A 23,044-nucleotide genomic window follows, 5' to 3' on the forward strand; every position below is an offset into this window, starting at 1 on the left:
CCCTCCAGGAACTCAGACTAATGGGGGAGAGAATAGTTGAACAACTATGTGCAATCAAGGCAGTTATTGGAGAATATGGAGATACCTCAAAATCTTAGGGAGGCTAAGTATTTTTGAGCTTTAGCAAAAAGAAGCTTGAGATAGGGGATGGAAGCAAATTCACCATCTTTAAATACAGTTCAATTCAATGAGCATTTATAAGGCACCTTTGTATACAATTATCTCTGGCTACCTTTGAAAAGAAAAACAAAGTAATGCATATATACATATACATATATATATATATATATATATATATATATTTCTATTTCAAAAGAAAAAATTCAGTGTCTACAAGGTTTTTTTGCCAAAATTTTTGAAAAGTTATGCTCCTAAGAAATGGTAAATTTAAATTAGGATTCCAGTCATTCTCCATGGGTTCATAGGGCAAATTAAAAATAGAGATCACTCAGAGGGCAGTGAGGGTTCCTAGGTGGGTGTGAACAGATCTTCATAAATAAATAGAATTGGAGTATAGGATTTTTCTCTCTTAAAGACATGCATGGAAGGAAAAAATAAGAAGCTAGGACAGTCCATTGGGAGACTGGGGGATAACTGAGCAACTGAGAGATTCCCTATGGCTCTACTGGGATCCATGTGACCTCAAGAGAAATCCAGGAGGGGTTGCTCTCAGCTGGTGGGGCGGACACCACTGACTGATCTCAATGAAGGACGTGGACAGGAGTACCATGGAATGAATAGGTTGTGATCTGCATGCATTGGTGGGAGGGACATTGATGTGGATGAAGTCACTGAGCCAGTGGAGGATTGGAGCATATCTTCGGGGGGTTTTGGCACTCTAAATGCAGGTCCTGCCTTGCCTTCTTTCCAAATTGTTGGACTTGGCTCATGATTTACTTTCTACAAGAAGGAAGCTGGGACAACTCCAAGTTATCATCCTTTTCTTCCACATCCTCACCCCCAGGTGACCCATCATAGGTTCTTCAGCATCTTTATGAGTGATCTTTTCAAAAATTGGGAGCCCATTTCTAGGAATACAGTTGCAAGAAGATTTTACTATCAATCATGTTCAGGATCTGCAAGAGTTTCTTTTCAAAAGGAATAGGGAAAAATGGGAAAGGGCTTCTGGATCTTCTCAGGATTAAAAGACTACAACCTCCTATCAGTTTTTCTGGATGTGCTTTGTTGGGGAGGATGACCATGAACCTCAGAAATGGCTATTACCTAGGAGCTGCTCCTGACCTTTTTGTTTTCTTCCACCTTAAGTCAGAGAACCTGTGAAAGGAGGGGGTCCTGGGTGGGGAGAGTGGCATGAGCAAAAAGATAGAAATAGGAAAATGGGACTGGGGGCAGCCTGCTATGTTCTCTGTTCAAAGACAAGACTATTCTTAGACATCAAGGAGTTTCTGTATCACTGCTTATACAAGGTATACTCAGATAAATGAATACAAGGAAGTTGATGGTCCCTTCTCTTCTGTCTTTGAGTTTTTGATTATAAATCCTATATGTGCCAATATAGTTACTGCCAATATGGTCACTTAAACTTGCTTTATCACTATTCCCATTTAACTAAATTACATTTATGACATCCATTGCCTAATAATTTTTGTCCCTCCCTCTATGTCTCTATGTTTCTCTTCCAGACTGCTGCTATTTTTTTTTTCTAATCCTGATTTTGTCATTATCTTCTCTGTCTGGCATTTAAAGTCCACTATTCTCTGGTTCCAACTTACCTTTCCTCCCCCTTCAGATACTTGGCATTCCAGGCCCACAGGCCCACTCACTGCTCCCCACATAAGCCCTCATTTCTGGACCTTTGCTCTTTCTGTTCTCTATGCCTCTCCATGTCTGAACCCCCCCACCCCAAATCTCACCCTCTTGAGTCTAATATGGACCTCATTTGTTAATCTCTGATCTTCTGCATCTCTCTTGCTTTCCATGATTTTTTCTTGATTGAGAAGGGACAGTGTTTCATGGTATGAATGGACCATAATTTAGTGAAACATACCCCTATGTTTTGGATATTTAGATTGCTTCCTGTTAATTCTAATGATAGGATCAAAGGATCTCAGATTTAGAATTGGAAGGGGTCCCCTCTTTTTATTTTATTTTTTATTTTTTCAAGGTACTGGGGTTAAGTGACTTGCCCAAGGTCACACAGCTAGGTAATTACTAAGTGTGTGAGACTAGATTTGAACTCAGGTCCTCCTGACTCCAGGGCCGGTGCTCTATCGCCTGCCCCTGGGCCCCCTCATTTTAGGGATGAAGAAATGGAGCCCTAGTTACCCTTGTTTCTCACAGTATATACATAGAGCAGCTAGGAGTTGATTTTAGATCTTCTGGATTAGAAAGCACTTTTCTTCTAGTACTCTCTTACTGAGAGACTAGCTGCAAACTGAGCATTCCTAATCTACATATAAACTCTAAGAGAAGAGACTATTTGGACAGAAAAGAATATAGCCAAGAGGTACATCAGCTATCTAGTTCAGCTAATATTTCCCCCAACTTTTAAAACTATGGAATTTATATTTAAATGTTTAACAAGGGTAGGTTTAACTAAATTCATGTCATAGAAATTAAATTGAATCTTTTTTAGTCCTTCTTGACTCTATTTAGGGTTTTCTTGGTACTGGAGTGGTTTGCCATGGCCTTCTCCAACTCATTTTAATATGAGGCAAACAAGGTGAGTCTTTTGTCCAGGGTCACATAGCTTGGAAGTATCAGAGGCCAGATTTGAACTAATGAAGAGAAGGCTTCCTGACTAGCTCAGTGTTCTATCTCCTGCTTCTTCCAGAAGTGATGTGATATTAGCTATTATGAAGCACTTACTATGGGCAAGACTTTCTCACTTCCAGGGGAAACTCTCTCAAAGACTCCATCCTTGACCCAGATCATTCTTGTGCTTTGGTGCTCTGTCTCCTCTTGCTGCTCCTTGGTCAGGGCTTAACATTCTTGTTACCCTATTAGGGTTAAGGCTTCTCTTTCCACTTTCTGGTTCTGGAGAACAAGTGCTAAGCCCAGAATTTCTGTCCCATTCCTTGAGGGGGCCCTGGGGCTATCAGGCAGAGTTTCCCTTTACACCGGACAGCTCTGTGTTCTGAAGTACAGATCTGGTCCAGTCACATTGGGCCCCAGCACCTACCATCCCTTTCGGTGTGGGTCTTGCCTTGGTCTCTCAGCTTCCTGCTCTCCAGTTTTGCTCCTTCAAGACCATAGTTCAGACTGAAGAAACTGTCAATTAGAGGCTGTGTTAAGTTCTGGGGACACAAAAAGAGGCAAATATAGTCCTTGCTTGGTCAGCTCTCAGCAGCTTAGTTATCTAACTCCATCCTATTCATAAAGGGGTCAACATTCCTTCTAGGCTGATATTTTAGGCCTTCAGTACATATGTAATCATACAAATGATAAAGCTAATTCAGAGTCTGTCCAGTCAGGAAAGGAGATACAAATCAACAGATGGATAAGACTAGGGAAAGGTTCTGAACTAGAGGCAAAGGAGGAATGTGGGTAGATTTCAGGGCATCCATAAAATAGGATTGAAAATTACATCTTTATTTTCATTTGTCTCTAACTGAAATCAATTATTTCCTTCAATAGTTTAAAACCATCATTCTGAGAAGGGGCCCATACACTTGACTGACCAATGGGTCTAAGAGTCAAAAAAGAAGCTCTGGACTAGAGGAAGACTTTAGAAGATCCTCCCCACCCGACCCACACACACACACACACACACACACACACACACACACACACACACACGCACTGCCTGCCCCTTTCCTGTTCCTTCACTTACTTCGCATTTAAACCTTTGGAATTCTCTCCTTTGGTTCACTTGCTTATTATGAGTGTCTTATTACCCGTAGAATATGTGATCTACTATTTGCTTTGTGTAGATGTTTTTATAGATCTATGTGTTCATGTCATGTTCATGCCATCTCTCCCATTAGAATACAAACTCCCAGAGGGCAGAAATGGTTTCATTTCATCTTTGCATCCTCAGTGCTTAGAACATAGTAGTTGCTTCACAACTGCTCCTGGGGTTAGATTGGATTTCTGATCATTTTCTTTTCAGTAGTTCCATGAATCATCAGCTGTATCTTCCATTAATCGTTAAGCATTTATTAAATGTTTACTGTGTTCTAGTTTGGGGCTTGGAATCCAAAAGCAAAGATGCTCTAATGGAGTTTATGTTCAAATGAGAGAGATGACATTTACAAATGTCATTGCGTTTGGGCAGTCATTTGGGAACTATTTTGAAATACTTACGAACTTTGTGTCAGCTGCTCTGCTAAGCACTTTACAAACGTTACCTCATTTTTTTCTCACAAAAAGATGCTAGTTTTTATCTTTATATTTATAGTTGAGGAAACCAAAGCAGACAGGGGAAGTAATTTATCTAGGGTTACCCAACTAGTAAGTGTCTGAGGTTAGATTTGAGTCCTCTGAGCTCCCTAGTGGCTACTCTTGAGCCATCTAAGTACTCATTAACAAATAGTTCTCTAGTCGCTTGAATGGGTGATGCTTGTGTAATGGAAGAAATGATTTATAATTTCTCTTTAACTTTCTGAAAATGATTAGTGGAATTTAAAAACTGAACTGGTGATTTCATTGATTCAGGACTCTCCTTAATGAGGAAATTCCATTTTTTTCATTATTGGCCAGTGAGGGTTAGAACCTTTTTTCTACCTTACAGACCAGGGTTGGGGAAGCTTTTTTCTGCCAAGGGCCATACAAAATTATCAACTAAAAATTAGCCTGCTATATTTGGTCAAACATTTAATCAGTTCACCCTTAAAAACTCCTAGATTTATTGAATTTTGAGTCCTGCCTGCAGTTGCCACGGCAGAGCTGGACCAAATGATTCTTGGGTCTCATACAGCAACTGGATGTTCCCTGTCCCTGTTCTAGACTTTGGGGACTGGAAGATTAAATGACTTTCCCTGGGTCATACAGAAAATGGTGACCTGGTCTTCTTAGCTTCAAAGACTACTATGTCATACTGCCTCTCAGATTGAAAATATATGCATGAAGAAAAAAACTGGTCATGAATTTTCATAACCTCCAATCACCTCTTGAAAGCCATTTACTAATTGTCTTGTGGGATTTAAAAAAACCTCAAGATCTATTCTTTATGGAATGAAAATAAATATTGTCTGACTTGGGGAGAAGATATAGCTTTCTAAACACACATATGTTTAATATGTTGCAATAAATGATAGTGAAATGTGATAATCTTCTGATTAAAATGAACAAGCACCAAGAGACAGCATGCCAGATGGCTTTTAGCAATTGCTCCTTCTCTATTCACTTGTGGGTTAGAGGAAGGGGTGTGGATTTGTATAATTTATCCCAAGATCGTTTGTAATAATAAATTCATGTTAAATTGAGTGAAAAAGCCTAATGTTAACTGTGCAGTAAAAGTGGGGAAAAACAGACTGAGCTAGGTGATTAATGTACCTCAGTGATGCATTCTTTTCTGTCTTGCTTCAAATAGTATCTTCTCTTACTGTTTTAGCCAAAGAAAACTGACTGTGGGATAAAATTCTCTCATTCACTTGCTTTAGTCATTCCCTTTTTCTTAACTGCAGTGATCAATCCATCAACAAGTGTGTAAGTCCCTACTAAGTGCTAAGCTATTTTGTAAGACAGATTCGCGTAAAAAACATTGTTCCATTTTTCCTTCTCTTTTGTCTTTGCTATTGGAAAGTTTACTTTATTGTCACCTTATCAAATAATTTCATTTTTTGAAAGGTTTTATCAATTTCTTTTTTTACTCCAGTCATTTTCCAGTGTTTCCCATTCTCAATCATAATAAAGAAAAAGTTAACCAACTATGACTGACCAAATGGCAGTTGTCTGATGGTGTATGCACCATTCTGTATCTGTTATTTCCCACCTTCCTATCTAGAAGACAGAAGTAATCATAGAGTCTTGAGGATTGTTCATTACAATTAGTAATAATAATTAATGATAGCTAACTTTTATATAGTGCTTTAATGTTTGCAAAGCAAACATGGGGAAAATGGTGGGATGGTCAGAAATTATGGCAGTGGATAGGGTTCAACTTGAATACATGTTGCCCATGGCAGCTTTGGAGATTTGTGGTTGTTTTCCTTCTCTTTCCAAGGAGGGCAGAAACTGAAAAGGGTTCTTAGACATTTAAATGAGTTGACATGGGTATTTCATTATAATTCAGACAGTTAGCTCTTGGGTTGGCATAGGAGCAGGGAGGAGCACTTGCTGTGTCTGAGACCCCAGGTGATGTCTTGCCTGGAGAAAGGGGTGTCAGCTAAATGGTCATTCAAGAGCCTCCCAAGACTTCGCTGGTGAGATTAACATTCCCTCAGTCTGCAATAAAAGGGCACAGTTGGCAGGGGGCCTCCTTTAAAAGGGTAAATTCAAAGGCTCTTTGCTTTCTCTCCAAGGCAATAAGAGGGGAGACAGTGTCGGCAAGAGGGTTGGACTCAGCAACAGAGGACCTGGGTTCAAATCTCAGCTAGTCATTGTGCCTTTGGGCAAGCCATTTAAATAAAATTCTGTACCTCAGTTTCTTCATCTGTATAATGAAGGCATTAGACTAGAATGGTCTCTTCTTGCTCCAAATCTGTGCTCCTATATTCTTTCCACCTTTATTTTGTGGATATTCAGACCTCTGATTTCCTAGGTGTCTGGAACTCTTGTGTGAAAGCTTTTACTGCCAATAGGGAGGAGTATCTCATTTGTAATTTATCATTTTGGAGGAGTATATGGCACATGCTTGCTGATTGATTGAGCAGTGTAACGAGCATCCAATATGGGAAATCTCCCCAACAGTGCCTATGGCGACTCACCTGCTACTTAGAGACTTAGAAGCTATGTTATGTTTTACTATTGTTACGATAAGAGGCCATTTATAGTTCTTATTAATAGCAATAATAACAATGATAATGATAAAAATAACTATTTACTTAGCACTTTGAGATTTACAACAGATTAACATTGGTTATGTCATTTGAACCTTTGAGGTAGGTGGTATTGTTCTTATCAGCCAATCAGAGGAACTCAGGTCTCTATGACCCCGTGGCTGTCCCCCTCTCCATTACTCATTTTTTACTCTACAATCACTTTCCAATATCTTACTCATCCCACAAAACTCTCCCTGCTAACAAAGGAAAACATGGACTGATCAAGTGACTATATCTGGCAGAGTGTACAGTATCCCCTACCTATAACCTGCCCCCCTTCCATTTTTGTACCATGGGGAGGAAAACGAAGGGGGAGGGTTACTTTTTGTCATTGTTAAGGGTCCTCCCACATTGCTGATCTCACCCACCTCCAGCCCAACCTGATCACCAGTAGAGCAGACAGATGGGATCGTGGTAATCCTGTATTTCTAGCTAGCCCACTGAGGGAGCCAACCTTGGAGGACATGTGTTGCCACCCTTGGCTTCTGGCCAAGTTTCTGGTGTGGCCCCCTAAGTGATTTGAAACCTGTAACAGCTCCAGCCTGTTTCATCTTATTAGGAAAGCCGCCAACAGACCCTGGCCCGAGTAAGTTATTCCGTTAAGGCGTGCTCCGATGTCAATGCTTCTTCCATTCAATAATGCCTTTGTTCCTGGCCCGGCAGCATCTGCTCCGAGAGGTATTTTCTCGATATTTGGGCTGGACTCCATAGGTGAGCTCTGTTCCAGACCCAAACTTGAAAGCTATTCCTTTTCTGTTTTCTACTTTAGAGGTCTCTGGTGAACTATAAAACAAAATAAATATCTGGGGGAGAAAGAGCACTTTGCAAGATCTGGTTTGGAAATGCTTTTACTGGACTCGGAACAGAGATCTGTACTCTTTTGCTGTTTTAAAGATCGGTGAAAGAATCTTGAATAAAAAGTAGGTAATTTATCTGGATACAGACACATTTTTCAGCTTGCCAGAATCCCTCTGCTAGGGGGAAACCTTTATTATTAGCAACAAGTACAAGAATATGCCTCCATATAAAATAGCTCAATTTTTCCACATTGATAATGCAATATTATTTAGGTTAGTTACCTCCAGGCTAAGCCTGATTTCTCTGGGAGCTGCTATAGTCACTCCTGGATGAATTTAAATGAAGCACAGGATGGTACCATCTGCATGCCCAGCATGTTGGGGATCCCCAGAACTGGAATTCAAAGGTCTCTGAGGTCAACAAGTCCATCCAGTGACTGATCAAGCCTCCCTTAGGCAACATTCTTGACAAGTCATCTTCCAGACTCTGCCTGCAGACCTCCAAGGAGGGCAACCTCACCACTGGCTTGAGGCTCACGCACTTTTGGCCAGTTCTCATCAAAGAGGAAGCTCTCCATACATTAAGCCCAAATTCTCTTTATAATTTCCAACCATTACTCTTAGCTTTGCTAAATCTAATTTCTTTTTGAAGTGAATACCTCTTAAACTTGAAGATCAGCATTTCCTCATGCCCCCTCCATCATCACCATTATCCTTATCATTACCACCACTGTCACAACCACCACTCTCATCATCATCATCATCATCATCACTATCACCACCATCACAACCACTGCTATCATCATCATCATCATCACTACCAACATTTCTAGAACACTTTAGGGTTTGCAAAGTTTCTTCATCTCACCTACCCCACAACCACTATGATTGAAATGATCAAATAAGATAACATTTTTAAAGTGTTTTGTCAACCTTAAAATTCTATGTCAGTTTGACTTATTATTCTAATTACATCCCTTGTACATTTTGCCCAGCCTATTTTCTATTATAGCTGTTTGTATTTGGCTTGCCTCTTCTATATCTCTGTAGACGCCTTGAGATCAGAAACTACTGCTAATGTGTATTTGGGATCTCTCCCAAGGTCTGCATAGAGAAAAGTTGCTTAATAATTATTTCCTCTGATTTTGCTTTGACTCGGCATGTGATATTATGTGTCCATGGTCTCTGGATGCTTGACATTTCTCTGGACTTGGCTTCCTTATGAGGAATAAATCCATTTTAAATACTTTCAAAGATCAGAATGGAGGTTACTCAGTGTGGTGTGCTTAGTTTTATTTAAAAGATATTTATTGAGGCCTTTTGTCTTTTTCCTTATAGCCATGTAAGGAAATCTTCCTTTCTCTCTTTTTTCCTCCTTTTGCAAATGGCCCTTCCTTGTACCAAAGAAAGTCAGGAAAGCAAATCCAATAATGGCTAAGCAGTCTACCAATATGATAGCTAATAGTAATAACTCCTAGCATATTTATAGCTGTTTAATCTATCCATTGAGGGTAGGTCTGTTATAATCCCTGTTTTATGAAGGCCTTGGATAAGTCACTTCTCTGAGGTGGAAGCAATTCTCCAGCCCGAGGCTGTCATGGTTGTTCTTTAGATTGAGGAAGGAGTTTTCATTCTGATGAAATTAGCAACAGTTCCATTAGGTGTTACTAATTTATAATAAACTCAATATCAAATCTCAATCAACTAATAAGGCATTTTGTTACTATTCATATTTAGAGAAATGTGATGGATTTTAAGTCATTTAATTTTATTTCAGTTACTAGTTATAATTTCTAATTAAATTTGAATTACTTTATTAATGAATAAAATGTGATGGTTGCTTCAGGCCTTTCTTCTGTGTCACCGTCAGTTTTTTCCCTTCACTAGATGGTCTACAGAACTGTCATTCAGGGGAGTGAGGCATTGTGGGCAGAGGCCAGTGGAAAGAGCTTTAGCTTTGGAGGCTAGAGGAGCTGAGATAAATCCTTCCTCTGTGACCTTGGACAAATCCCATACTTTCCTGGGCCTTAGTTTCCTCACCAGTAAAACTAGGGGTTTGGATCAGTGATCTCTGAGGCCCTTGTCTAGTTCTAGGTCTGTGATCTTACCATCCTACATAGTCATGGTCATTTGGGCAGAGCTTCTCAGCATCCCTGGGAGTACTCAGACCTAGGGTTATAAAAAAGTGGCTGACTTGCATTGCTGGAGGGAGTATTTCCTCCTGGAGTTTCCTCCATAGAGAAATGCCAAGTTTTTCTTTTTGATTTTCTAGTATTTCATAAAGTTCTTTCTCTATGTCTTCATATTCCTCATATTCTCTGGTCTCACTTCTAATGTGATACTTCAATGATGGAAGTGGAAATTGCTTTAAAATTTAAAATAAAATTATAAATTGTTCTCTGAAAATCTTAGAATGTACAGCCTAGAAACAGAGTGTAGAAGTCAGGCAGACTTGGGTTGGGAACCAAGACACTTTCCAGCTGTATGACTCTGAAATAAGTTACCTGGATTCTGTGCCTCAGTAATCTCCTCTGGGGAATGGGGAAAACAGGAGAACTTCCTTAACAGGGCTCAAATGATGTGATAGATGACAAGTGCTTTGTAAACTATTAGGGGCTGCAAAGAATACTATTATTTTGCTAAGAAAAGGGAGTCCAGAAGCTTAGGGGGGTAGAGCTGGGCAGAGAAGGGGCCAACTTGTTTGGGTATATTGTTTCCTTTATTTATATTCCCTATATTGATGAAATCTCAGGTCCAATTCTCCCCCCTTCCTATTTTTCTTCCTTCTCCTCCTCTTTCCCCTCCTCTTCTCCCTACTACTCCTTCCTCTCCTTTCTTCTTCCCTCTCTCCCCTCCTTCTCTTTCTTCTCCCCATCTCTCCTTTCTACTTCCTCCTCTTCCTTTCTCTGCTTCTCTTTCTCCTCCCTCTCTTCTTCCTCCTGCTCTTCCTTCCCACATCCTTCCTTATCTTTCTCCTCCCTCTCTCCTTCCCCCCCCTTTCCCCTTCTCTTCTTCCTTTTTCTCCCTCCCCCTCCTCTGTCATCAATCCCAAGGTAGAGGTGGATGGCTCCCTCAGTTTTCTTTTGGAGGAAGGAATTGCCAGAAAATGATGCCCAAAGAGAAGGTTGAATGAGTAAAACCCAGGCCCTTGTTCTCCATAGCAACACCTGTATGAAGTGGAGGTAAGGAAATAGAAAAATAAATAATTCTCTTAACTTTGGACTCTGTTTCCTCTTCTGCAAAGGATATTCCTGATAGAAGATACAGTTTGTGCAAAGATGGAGAATGAACAGTTTGGCCAATTTGGCTGTGCCAGAGAGCAAACTTGAGAGGGCAGGAATGTCCAATAAACCCATCAGGGTGGCCCAGAAATACTGTGAAAAGCTTTTCACCTGGACATGTTTTTATTTAACATAGTATCACCTAGGAGCTGGGGAGCAGGTTTGGGAGTCATTGGATCCATTCTGTCCTACTTATGTAGAGGAAGCATTGGAAAGGGAAAGTTCTTGAGGAATAGCCATCTCTCATGGCTTACCACCTTTGGTTGGGGAGGCAAATAAGCATATTTCAATAGAATTCTTCAAACATCATTAAGTAAGACACTTGGAGATGCCAAGTATCCAGAGACAAATAAAAAGAAACAATTCCCGCCCTCATGAAGCTTCCTTTCTCCTGGGAATTAGTGCTAATTTTCCTTATGGTTCTAAGCCTGAACTGCTCTTTGAGTTCCTGATAAAAGGGAGGGCAGGCATGAGTTCACAGCCACAGAAGAGGCTTCCCGCCAAGACTGAGGGTAGTGGGAGGGCCACCTGCAAAGATGTCCAAGAGTTTTGCCAAAGTTCTTTTGCATGACTCGGGAAGCCACTTCCCGTCTATGGAATTTGGAAATCATCGTCCGTGGATGTGGCGTGGCAGAGGGTGTTTGCTTGTTCCTCTCCCAAGGAGAAAGCCCAGGACCATGTATGGAAATAGTGATTTTTTGGAGGGGGGTTAAATTCCCAGAAAAGGAACTTTCCAGAACAGACTGTAGCCACATGTTTTGTGGAGACATCTGGGAGTTTTGTTTCCAACCATGGCAGTTAACTTGCCTGGGGAGAGTTGCCACAAAGAGCTCAGCAGCCTTGGTGTTGTCATCTCCTCCTGAAGTCCTTCAGGGATGGTCCTAATCATAGAGAGGCACGTCCTTTGTCCTCATCTGTCATGGGAGGGTCTCTTTTCAGCATAATGGAATGAATTTTGCCAGCAAGTCTTCTAGTAAAAGTAGACATGGAAAACATGGACATAAGCACTTCCTACCCTTTACATTGTTCATCTCTAACTTTGATGTCCTAGGTATGCCTGCAGTATGTAGTCTTTTTTATATGGGTGAACATGACACCTATGGAATGTTTGGAACATGTTGTATGTCTATGAGGTCAATAATTCACATTTTATATATATATGTGTGTGTATATATATATAAAATGTGAATTATTGACCTCATAGAACCTATCATATGAACCTATCTAAATATATACATATATATATTTAGATAGGTTCATATTCAATATTGAGGTCTTTGTTAGGCATGTGATACCTGGTGGTATACTTAGCCATTATGTATCATTTGAGATGTAATGGCATGTGCCATACATGTGGAATGTAAAGTACCATGTAGCATGTATATGATGGGGATATAGCATGTGGTCTGGTTTTTTGTTTTTTGTTTTTGTTTTTGCAAGGCAGTGGGGTTAAATGACTTGCCCAAGGTCACACGACTAGGTTATTATTAAGTGTCTGAAACTGAATTTGAACTCAGGTCCTCATGATTCTAGGGCCGGTGCTCTATCCACTGTGCCACCTAGCTGCCCCTTAGCAACAATTTCAATGTGATTGGCTGCCCCAATGTGATCTGTTTTTTATTGTGTTTTGTTTACGGTGTAAAACATGATGGTAGCATGGCTGTGTGTAGCATGTATGTTGTAGGTGTATAGTGGTTAGCATGTGTGGTAGATGACTAGCCTGTGACATATGGGTCTGGTACTACTCAAATTGTAGTTCTGGTTATTCTCTGTGTTTAACAGACATGTCAACCTATGTTGGATCAATCAGATTAAAGTATAATCAGAAAATAGCAAAATAAATAATTCTCTTAACTCTGTGCATTCAGTTTCCTTTTATGCAAAGAAGAGGTTTCAATTAAGTGGTCACTGAGGTCCTTTCCCTGATCTATGACCCTATGAGGTAGGGCATGTGCTAGGCCATACAGTGCCCAGATATACATGCATGTAACACAAATGTAGCATGTACACAGTGGCCCTCACAATACAACCCTCACAACAACTAACTGAAACATTGGAGGAAACAAAGTGTTTTTTTTTTTAAATCAAATTTTGTTTTATTTTTTAGTAAATTTTCCTCTTTAAAACTCATGCCAAAGATTTCATCAGGGTAGAAGTTTCTAGTGGGGAATTCTTTGTATGAATACAGAGGAGCAATTCTTCTGAGATTTAGAGAGTTATCTGGGCCATTGAGAGATAGTGACTTGCCCACGATCCCACAGAGATAATGTAAGAGAGATGGCATTTGAAATCCTATCATCCTGATTCAGAAAACAGCTGTACTACTCCACACTGCCTTTCATTTCTTCATAAAAATGTTTAAATAAATACTTGTTCTACATGTCTTCAGACAGTTTTATTTTTGCAAGGAATATATAGGGAAATATGGTTTAATTTTTATTAAAAATGTATACCAATGACTATATTTTTTAAGAATCAACCATAAGTGGGGCATCTAGGTGGCTCAGTGAATAGAGCACTGGCCCTGGAGTCAGGAGTACCTGAGTTCAAATTCGGCCTCAGACACTTAATAATTACCTAGCTGTGTGACTTTGGGCAAGCCACTTAACCCCACTGCCTTGCAAAAAAAAAAAAGAAAATCCCCCTCCCCCAAAAAAAAGAATCAACCATAAGAGATAAGGCCATATGCTTGCCCAGTGAGGAGGCAAAGACAAAAAATAGTCCCTGCCCTTTAAGAACTTTCATTCCTTTAGTGGAAAAGGATATCGAAATCATTAATTAAGTGGTTATTATTTGCCAGATCCTGTGCTAAAGGCTTTCAAGGAACCTATAGTCTACCAGGAAAGGTCATCTGCATAAGGAAGTGGCAGTGAGGAAGGGGAGTCACAAAGATGGGGAATAGAATCATAGTTCACTAACACCCTTTTCAGAGGCAGAGGTAATTACTTGAGTAATTTACTTTTCAGAGAAAGACATGGAAAAAGGATAGGGAGACTCTGGACCTGATTTGGGACCTACTTGAGTGATACAAACACAGGATCAGCAGGAGCTTTTGGATAGACATGACTAGGGTGAATTCAAGGGCCTCTGGTCATCAGGAACCCAGAACTGAGTGAACAGTGAGCAGAGCATAGAAGCTGTGGTTTCTGGACTGATGGATATGAGCTTGTGCACACAAGCTAGTACAGTATAAGGATGGCTGAAGAGTCAAAGGTTTCTCACGGTGCTGGGGGGGGGTGGCATGGAAGATTAACAAATCCCAACGAGGTTACTCTTCTAGTGGGGCCATATAGAAAGCTAAGATTCTGAGAGGAGGAGGTGCCACATGGCATTTAAAGCAGAGAATCAAATTGGGAAGATGCATGATGGGAGATGATATATGGAGTTTTAGGGAAGCTGGGGTAGACCAGTTTGACCAGAATGTAGACTTCTCGAAAGGGGACTAGAGGGGAGCAAGAATTGGGAGTACTTTTAACACAGTCTGGGATATTTGTATTTCATTCAAGAAGAAGGAAACCCTCCAAAGATTGGGATTGCAAGGAATGACATCTGAGACAGATTCGTTTAGAGCTAGTAGTTGAGTTATTTTATTGTTTTTTTCCAACTACATACAATGGTAGTTTTTACCAATCATTTTTTTTTGCAAGGCCTTGAGTTTTACAGTTTTTCTTCCTTCCTCCCCTTTGCCTTCGATAGAAGGCAATCCGATATAGGCTTTCTATTTGTAACATGCTAAACATAGATGTTTTGTGAAAGATGAATTGGTTCCAAAAGGAAGAACAAAAACATTAGAGATAACCAAATGACATAATACATAAGCAAGTTTTAAAAATTGAAGATAGTAACTGTACCCTTCTCTGGGTACAGTTGGTATTCTTTATGATGGATCCTCTAAAACTGTCCCTGATTGTGGCACTCATGGAGTGAGCATGTCCGTCAAGGTTGATCATCACCCCGTGTTGTTGTTAGTATGTATAGTGTTCTTCTGGTTCTGCTCATCTCACTCATCATCAATTCATGCCAGTCTTTCTAGGCTTTTCTGAAGTTCTGTCTCTCATGATTTCTTATAGAACAATAATGTTCTATCACATTCATATACCACCCCAATTGATGGCATCCCCTCAATTTCCAATTCTTTACCCTTATGAAAGAACTTATGAATATTTTTGCACATGTGGGATTTTTATCCTTTTATGATCTCTTCAGGATACATATCCAGAAGTGATATTGCTGGATCAAAGAATAAGTATAGTTTTATTGCCCTTTGGGCATAATTCCAAATTGCTCTCCAGAATGGTTAGATCAGTTCACAACTCCACCAGCAATGCATTATCCCAGATTTCTTCCAGTGTCCCAGATTTCCTACATCTCCCTAACATTGATCATTATTCTTTCTAGTCACATTGGCCAATCTGAGAGGTGTGAGGTAGTACCTCAGAGTAGCTTTTTAAAAATTATATAAATATTTTATTTGTTTTCCAATTATATACAATAGTAGTTTCTACCTATCATTTTTGTAAGGTTTTGAATTTTACAATTTTCTCCTACCTTCCCTTCCCTCTTCCCCTCCCACAGAAGGCAATCTGATAATGTTTACATTGTTTCCATGCTATGCATTGGTAGAAATTGAATGTGTTGAGAGAAAAAAACATCCTTGAGGAAAAAATAAAATATTAGAGATAGCAAAATTATGTTGTACATAAGACAACTTTTTTTAAAAAATTGAAGGTTATAATACTTTGATCTTCGTTTAACCTTTACAGTTCTTTTTTACAGAGAAGCTTTAATTGGCATTTCTCTAATAAATCAATAATTATTTAGAGCAATTTTTTCATAAGACTATAGATAGGTTTGATTTCTCTGAGAATTGTCTTGAGTTTGGAAGACTTTTCATGTAAAATTAAAAACAACAACCCAACAACTGCCTCCTCCCTTTAAGAGAAAATTTCTATGAAAGGTTTATCTAAAACTTTATTAAAAATCTAAGAAAAGCTAAATTTTAAAGGACTTAGAATAAGTGTAGGCTTTGGAATAAGATCTGGGCACAAATCCTACCTGAAGCACTGTCCAGTTGTGTGACCCTTGTCACTTCCATTTGTATATATCTTGTATGGACCTAATTATGTACATATTGTCTTCACAGTTGGACTGGTAAGCTCCTTGAGGGCATGGATAGTACTATTGGTTTTTTGGGTATCCTCAGTGTTTTAGCACAGTTCCTAGCACATAGCAATCATTTAATAAATGTTTGTTGATTGATTGGACTCTGTTCATCAGTTTCCTCATCAGGTAAATGAGGGGATTATTCTCCAAGGTTCAATACAGCTGAGTTCCCAGGTTCTGTAATCCTATAAGTCAGTTTCTAGAGGATGCCTATGTTCTATGGAAGAGCAGGCATCATATGCTTAGCGTCTGGTTGTCAAACATTGTGGAACAGTTAAAAAAATGCCCGACGTTTGGGCATCAGCCAGTTCATAGTTTTATGTAGCTTGAAGACAGTTTTCATAGCAATGAAACCTTACACTTCTTTCTGGAGCAAGACTTTATCATTTTTGTTTTTTCCTCATAGTGTGGAAAAGGGCTTAGGGTCACAAATTTTTTCATCCCTGCCAGAAAGTCATATTTTCCATGTTTGTGGCTAAGACTGGATAGGTTATGAACATCTGGCCATTTGCTATTTAAATAATTATGTGTTCTATGTATATCATGCATATATAATTATATTTTCATTCTGTTTACCTTTTTATTTTAGAAGTTCTGAAATCTGGATTAGATTCTGAATGTAGTATATATTGCAAGCTTTTGGAATTTGGGCTGAGCCAAAAGTGGGGCCTTGTCTGTTTTTTTCCCTATAAAATTGAGTTGCTTTTAGTTTTCTGAATTTTAATTTTCTTCTATTCTTTTTTATTAAGTAAATTTTGGTGCTTGTGAATGGTATCAAATTTTAAGTCTTAAAGTTGGCGAAGTCAATTACAGGAGATTGTGGTCTTGGCCATTGGGAGACCATACTTTTCAAAGTCTGCATTTAGTTGTCCTCCATCACCTACCAGTCTAGGGCAAATCTCTTGACCTGCTTCAATTTATCCCTCTGTAAAATGGAAATAAAACCACCCCTCTTGAGACATGTGGTCAGACCAATGGGAAAGTTTACAGGAGCCATTTGGATTTTCTTGGATAGGAACACTGACGATGATGAAGCCACGGGGGAGATTTTTTTCCTCCTACAGTTAACAGAATAAAGAGGGAAGAAAACATGCCCCAATCTCCTCACCATGTGGCTTTTCTTGGGTCAGATGAGAGCATTTTCCTTTTTTTGTGTTCTCTGTGGGCAAGTAACTTGGAGTTACTTTATTTCCTGTGCCTTAGCTTATTAAGTAACTTACTCAACATACCATATCTTGCTATGTGATATTAGGGCCCATTAATGTTAATTTATATAAAATGAAACCTCTTACAATTGTATTAAAATAAACTCCACAGTATAGGAATGGCTAGACAGCATGACTAGACATCCATTTCATTCTAGTAGAAAAAATGGACAGATGTGGTCTAAATGGATTTGAAGTTAACTGAATTGTCTGATTTAAAGTATGAATGGTTTCCATGCTCTCTTGGAAGGAAGTCTCTAGGAGAGTGCCCCAGGGATCTGTGCTTGGTCCTGGGCTGTTTAGAAAAAAATCACAGACAGCATGCTGATATGATTTGCAGATAATGTTAAACTAGAAAGGATAGAAAACACTTTGGATTCAGAAAGATGTTGGCAGGCTTGAGCATTGGGACAAATCTGATTAGATGAAATTTAATAGGGATAAGAGTCAAGTTTTACATGTGGGTTCAAAAAATCATCTTAATGATAGAATGGGGAAGTCATGGCTACAGAGTTGGTTGTCTGAAAATGATCTGGAAGTTTTCGTAGAAAGCTATGAATCAATATGTGAGTGGTCAAAGAAGGTGAATCATATTGAGGCACATGGCTTTCAGGATTAAGGACCTTCATCAGACCTCTCTGGAGTATTCTAAACAAGAAATTGGGGAGATGGAGAGTGACTAGAAGAGGGCAGATGGAATACCGTTGGAGGTGAGAACTATATCAACCAGTCAATAAGAATTTATAAGCATACTCTATGCTGGACATTGGAAATATAGATGCAAGATTCCTGCTCTCTGGGAACTAAAATTCTTCTCAAAGGTGAAACACAAATCTCTCTGAGATGTTACTTTTAAATCTGGTCTACTTATCTTTGTTCCCCTCCCCCCTTTTTTTCCCTTTTCCTTTTGAGAGAATGCCTGAATGACCTTCTTTTCTTCTATTTTTTGGCATCACAATATTTCTGGGTCCTACTTCCTCCCCCCAAAGGGTCCTCTCATGAAAAAAAGTATACAAACTTTGTAATAAATAAGTATAGTCAAACTGAAGAAATCCATGCATTTGCTATGCCCCAAAATGTAGGTTTCATTCTGTATGTTTGAATCCATTTGCCCTCTGCCAGGACACGGGTGCCATACCTCATCATTGGTTCTCTGGAGTCATTGCACTGATCATACTCCTTAAGTCTTTCAGAGTTGTTTGTTTGTATAGTGCTGTTGTCATTGTAGAAATTGCTCTCTTGGTCTTACTTTCCTCACTCTGCAACAGTTCATACAAGTCTTCCTAGGTTTCTCTGAATTATTCTTTTTATTGTTTCTCATAATGCAATAAAAGTATATCACATTTAACTGTTTATTTTTTCAACTACTGTCTAATGGGCAATTAATTAGGCAACTGAGCAATGCTGATAGTATAATGACCTTATCTGAAAGTTTGACTTCTTATATGTGTTCCCTCCCAACTTTTTTATTTAAAAAACATTTTCTTTATGAACAAAAATCTATTTTCTCTCCCTCCCATGCCTCGCCCCATTGAAAAAAATTAGAAAATAAAAAATTATTGCCAAAAAAATACACATAGACAAAACATTCCTCTTTTGCCTGTGTTAAACTGTCTGTCTGTCTATCTATCTATCTGTCATCTAGCTAGAGATTTACCTACCTATATCTTTCTGAACTCTCAGTCCATCGCTTCTCTGTCAGGAGGTGAAGATAATGTTTTATCACCAGATCTCTGCAGTCATGGGTGATCATTGCACTGATGGTTTTAACAGCCTTTACAGTTGTTGTCTTGAGAGTGTTGTTATTTTATAAATTATTCTCCTAGTTCTGCTCCCTTTACTCTGCATCATTTCCATATCTCTTTAAAACTTTATAACACAACAGCCTCCCATCATAATTATGTACTAAGTTATTCCTTAATTGTTGAGTATCCCATGAGATTCCAATCCTTGATCACCACAAAAAGATCTGCTATATATATATATATATATATATATATATATATATATATATATATATATATATATTATTGCACATATAGGACCCTTTTCCTTTCTTTGGTTTCTTTGGGCTTAGGCCTAGTGATGTACTGTGGTCAAAGAGCAGAACGTCACAGCAATGTCATCGTATGGTCAACTGTTTAGCAATTTTTTTGTGTAATTCCAAATTGCTTTCCAGAATGGTTGAACTAACTTTGCATTGATCCCAAAGTCATTTGTCATTTTCCTTTTGTGTTATTTTTTTCAGTTTGATGGATATAGATTGGGATCTCTGAATTACTATAATTTGCAATTCTCTAGTAGTCACTTGGATCATTCTTCACAAGGCTATAGATAAGTTGTGACTTTCCCCCCCCTGAGAATTGCCTATTCACATCCTTGCACCATTTATCAATTGTTGAATGTCTCTTATTCTTATCAATTTGAATCAGTTTCTTATGTATCTTTGAAATAAGACCTTTCTTAGAGAAACTTGCTGCAAAGATTTTTTCCTACTTGTTCTTCTTATTGAATGTTTATGCAAAAACTTTATTTTTATGTAATAATTCATTTTATCCTCTGTGATCTTCTCTATCCTTTGTTTCATCATGAACTTTTCTTTCATCTATAGTTCAGATAGGTAATATTTTCCATGTTTCTCTATTTGTTTACAGCATGATCTTTTATAATTGGGTCAGGTATCCATTTGGAGCTTATGTGGGCATAAGGCATGAAGTATTGGTCTAAATATAATTTCTTTCCCACTGCTGTCCTGTTTTTCCAGCAATTTTTATAAATTAGTAAGTCCCTATCCAGTAGCTGAGGTCTTTGTGTTTATCAAATTCTAGCCTACCAGAGATACCCTGCTTTTCAGATTGGATATAGATCAATCTTTATTTTTATACCATTTTTCTATATATTTCTTCCCTTTCTCCTCTCTTTTCAAGAGAGTTGTATTCTCAATGACCTCGAAGTTCCTTTTGGTCTTGAAATCTGTGATGCTGTGGTCCTTGCCCATCTTTGCCATTCTCCTGGCTTCAATTATCAGATGACTCCAAATTATGGCATCCTGTGTTCTTCTGTCTTCCCCTCATCTAACTATTTGGCCTTTAGTTTGTTACCCATGTATTCATGTGGTTAGTGAAAGGGGGAAAAAAAGGAGAAATTTAAACTGGAGATTTGGAGAGTCTCTCTCATCTTTTCTCTCCTCTCTCTCACTTTATACCTCTTTGGTTCTAACCCTCATCTCTTCTTCCTGAGGTTGTTATAATCACCCCATTCTCTGCTTCACTTCTAGCTCCTCTCTAATCCACCCTTTTTTTTACCTAAGCCTGAGTAATATTTACAAAGTGCCAATACCTTGGATCATGGCGCCCCTCAACTCAAAGACCTACTCTGGCTTTTCATTGCTCCTTAATCAAGTATAAACTCTAGATTCTGGCATTTATAGCTCTCACAATCTGGATCCAAACTAAATGTTTTTATTTTTATTTTTATTTTTATTTTTTTTTAGGTTTTTGTAAGGCAAATGGGGTTAAGTGGCTTGCCCAAGGCCACACAGCTAGGTAATTATTAAGTGTCTGAGACCGGATTTGAACCCAGGTACTCCTGACTCCAGGGCCGGTGCTTTATCCGCTGCGCCACCTAGCCACCACCAAACTAAAGATTTCAAAGGTATGTGCTGCTAGCCCATTATCTCAAGGAGCTTTTCTTCCACCTGATTGGTACAATTTGTGCATCTCTAGAGAAGTACCCTGTATTTAGGGGCGGCTAGGTGGCGCAGCGGATAAAGCACCGGCCCTGGAGTCAGGAGTACCTGGGTTCAAATCCGGTCTCAGACACTTAATAATTACCTAGCTGTGTGGCCTTGGGCAAGCCACTTAACCCCATTTGCCTTGCAAAAAACCTAAAAAAAAAAAAAAGAAATACACTGTATTTGGAAAGAGAGAGGTGGGTGAGCTAACAGTGGTGGGGAGGGTGTCCCAAGTACCTTTTCTAGCCTCATTTTGTTCTTAACCCCACCCCCTTGACTACCCTGTGCTTCTGCCACATTGGGCTAGTCTGGCTTCCCTTCTTATCTCACCCTTTCCTGTGATGTCTTTGTTCAGTTTATCCATGTGTTTGGACTGATCTCACTTCTTTTCTACCCCTGCCCCTTTGTTGAGATTCCTCCATTCTTTTCAAGGTCAGCTCAGATACCATATCCTCCAACAAGTCTCTCCTAATTCCCCCATGCCCACTGCTAGGTCAGAGTGGGGTCTCCTTTCTTAGATTTCCCTAGTTCAGTTTCTCTGGGTTGCTCCTGCTCCATCTTTGTCTCATTCTTTCTTACATCATAGTGATTTGTAAACATGCCTTTCCTGCTGTCTCATTCAATTGTAAGCTCTGGGAGAGCAAGGTTTTATAGTCCCTGGAAATGGCATAATTTTTTTTTTAATTTTGTTGATACAACCTGTGATTTCATTGGTTCAGGGTTGATCTGGGGAGGAATTTTTCCTATCAATGTAGAAATCAGTACATTTTGTGCAATTGATAGTTTTAGAGGTACTTGGGAAACTGAGGCTAACTATCTGGTCCAGGGTCAGCATAAATCAGAGGTAGAATTTGAATCTAATTCTTCTTGGCAATTAGGCCAGCCCTCTTTCCACTACACTCGTAATGTCCCACTCAAATAGAAATGGAGACCATGGTATCCCCTGTTGAATGCATGTTGACTTAGAAAACCAATGATTCACATTATTAGTATTTTATTGTAGCGTTATTTATTTTATTAAATATTTCTCAATTACATTTTAATTTGGTTCCAATACACTGGGGCATTGTGGCCACATTCAGGCCGTGTGATTGACACTGCACCTGCTGCCTGTTTTTATATAGGTAGGAGACATAGTCAGTGCTAGCTGAATTATACATTCTAGCTGTGACATGGATCATTTGTCTCTGTATTTGTCCCAGCTATCAGCTACTGATTTTACAGGGCAGTGGGTGCTTATTTTAATGAAACTGTAAAAAAAAAAAAAGCAAAAAGCATATTCTTTGTATAAAGCAGATGCTTAGATTTTTGGTTCTGAACTCTGACAGGGTAGTGGTATTTCCCTGTGCTGTATGCAGGGAGTGGCGCAGGAAAGGGCATGTCAGAACCGGACAGTCACAGAGCAGTCACAGATGTATCACCAAAGAGATGAAATGGTGGCTTCATCTTACAAATGGACTGCAGTGAGAGACACGGGAGCCCTTTCCCCTGAGTGGGGCAAGGATGACAGGGATGAGTCAGAGATCGAGGGACAGAACCGTTGGAGGCAGAAATCAGGAAGAATAATTATAATAAGGATGATCACTAGTATTGATGTATCTCATCCTGTGAAATACTGGATCCTTGATCAATCCATCAACTAAATGGCATTTGTCAAATCCTTCCTGGGATGCAAATCCCAAAGTGAGATAGTCTTTTGCTTCCAAGGAGCTGACATAGTAATAGGTTGCTTGAATCTTACAATCATCCTGAGAGGTAGATACTATGGGTATTATCGTACCTATTTTATATATGAGACTGAGGCACAGTGTCTTAAGTGACCTGAACCAGTAGTGGTCAGAAGTGACATTTGAGCACAGGTCTTTTTGATTCCAAGTCCCCTCACCTAACCATTAAGCCTTTGGGTTTGTTACCCCTGTAT

General features: G+C 39.2%; 1 protein-coding gene and 1 long non-coding RNA gene across 2 annotated transcripts in view; one reads left to right on the plus strand and one right to left on the minus strand.

The window, feature by feature from the left end:
* Positions 1 to 23,044, plus strand: part of ERC2 (ELKS/RAB6-interacting/CAST family member 2) — a 1,119,475-nt gene that overhangs the window by 121,962 nt on the left and 974,469 nt on the right.
* On the minus strand, positions 715 to 8,464 carry LOC141495062 (uncharacterized). The gene is made up of 3 exons (XR_012470652.1): positions 8,401 to 8,464; positions 2,830 to 3,257; positions 715 to 1,028 (listed from the first exon to the last, which is right to left on the minus strand). It is a non-coding gene; the product is annotated as an uncharacterized LOC141495062 (long non-coding RNA).

This window comes from Macrotis lagotis, chromosome 8 (assembly GCF_037893015.1).
Source record: "Macrotis lagotis isolate mMagLag1 chromosome 8, bilby.v1.9.chrom.fasta, whole genome shotgun sequence".
Classification (NCBI taxonomy): domain Eukaryota; kingdom Metazoa; phylum Chordata; class Mammalia; order Peramelemorphia; family Peramelidae; genus Macrotis; species Macrotis lagotis.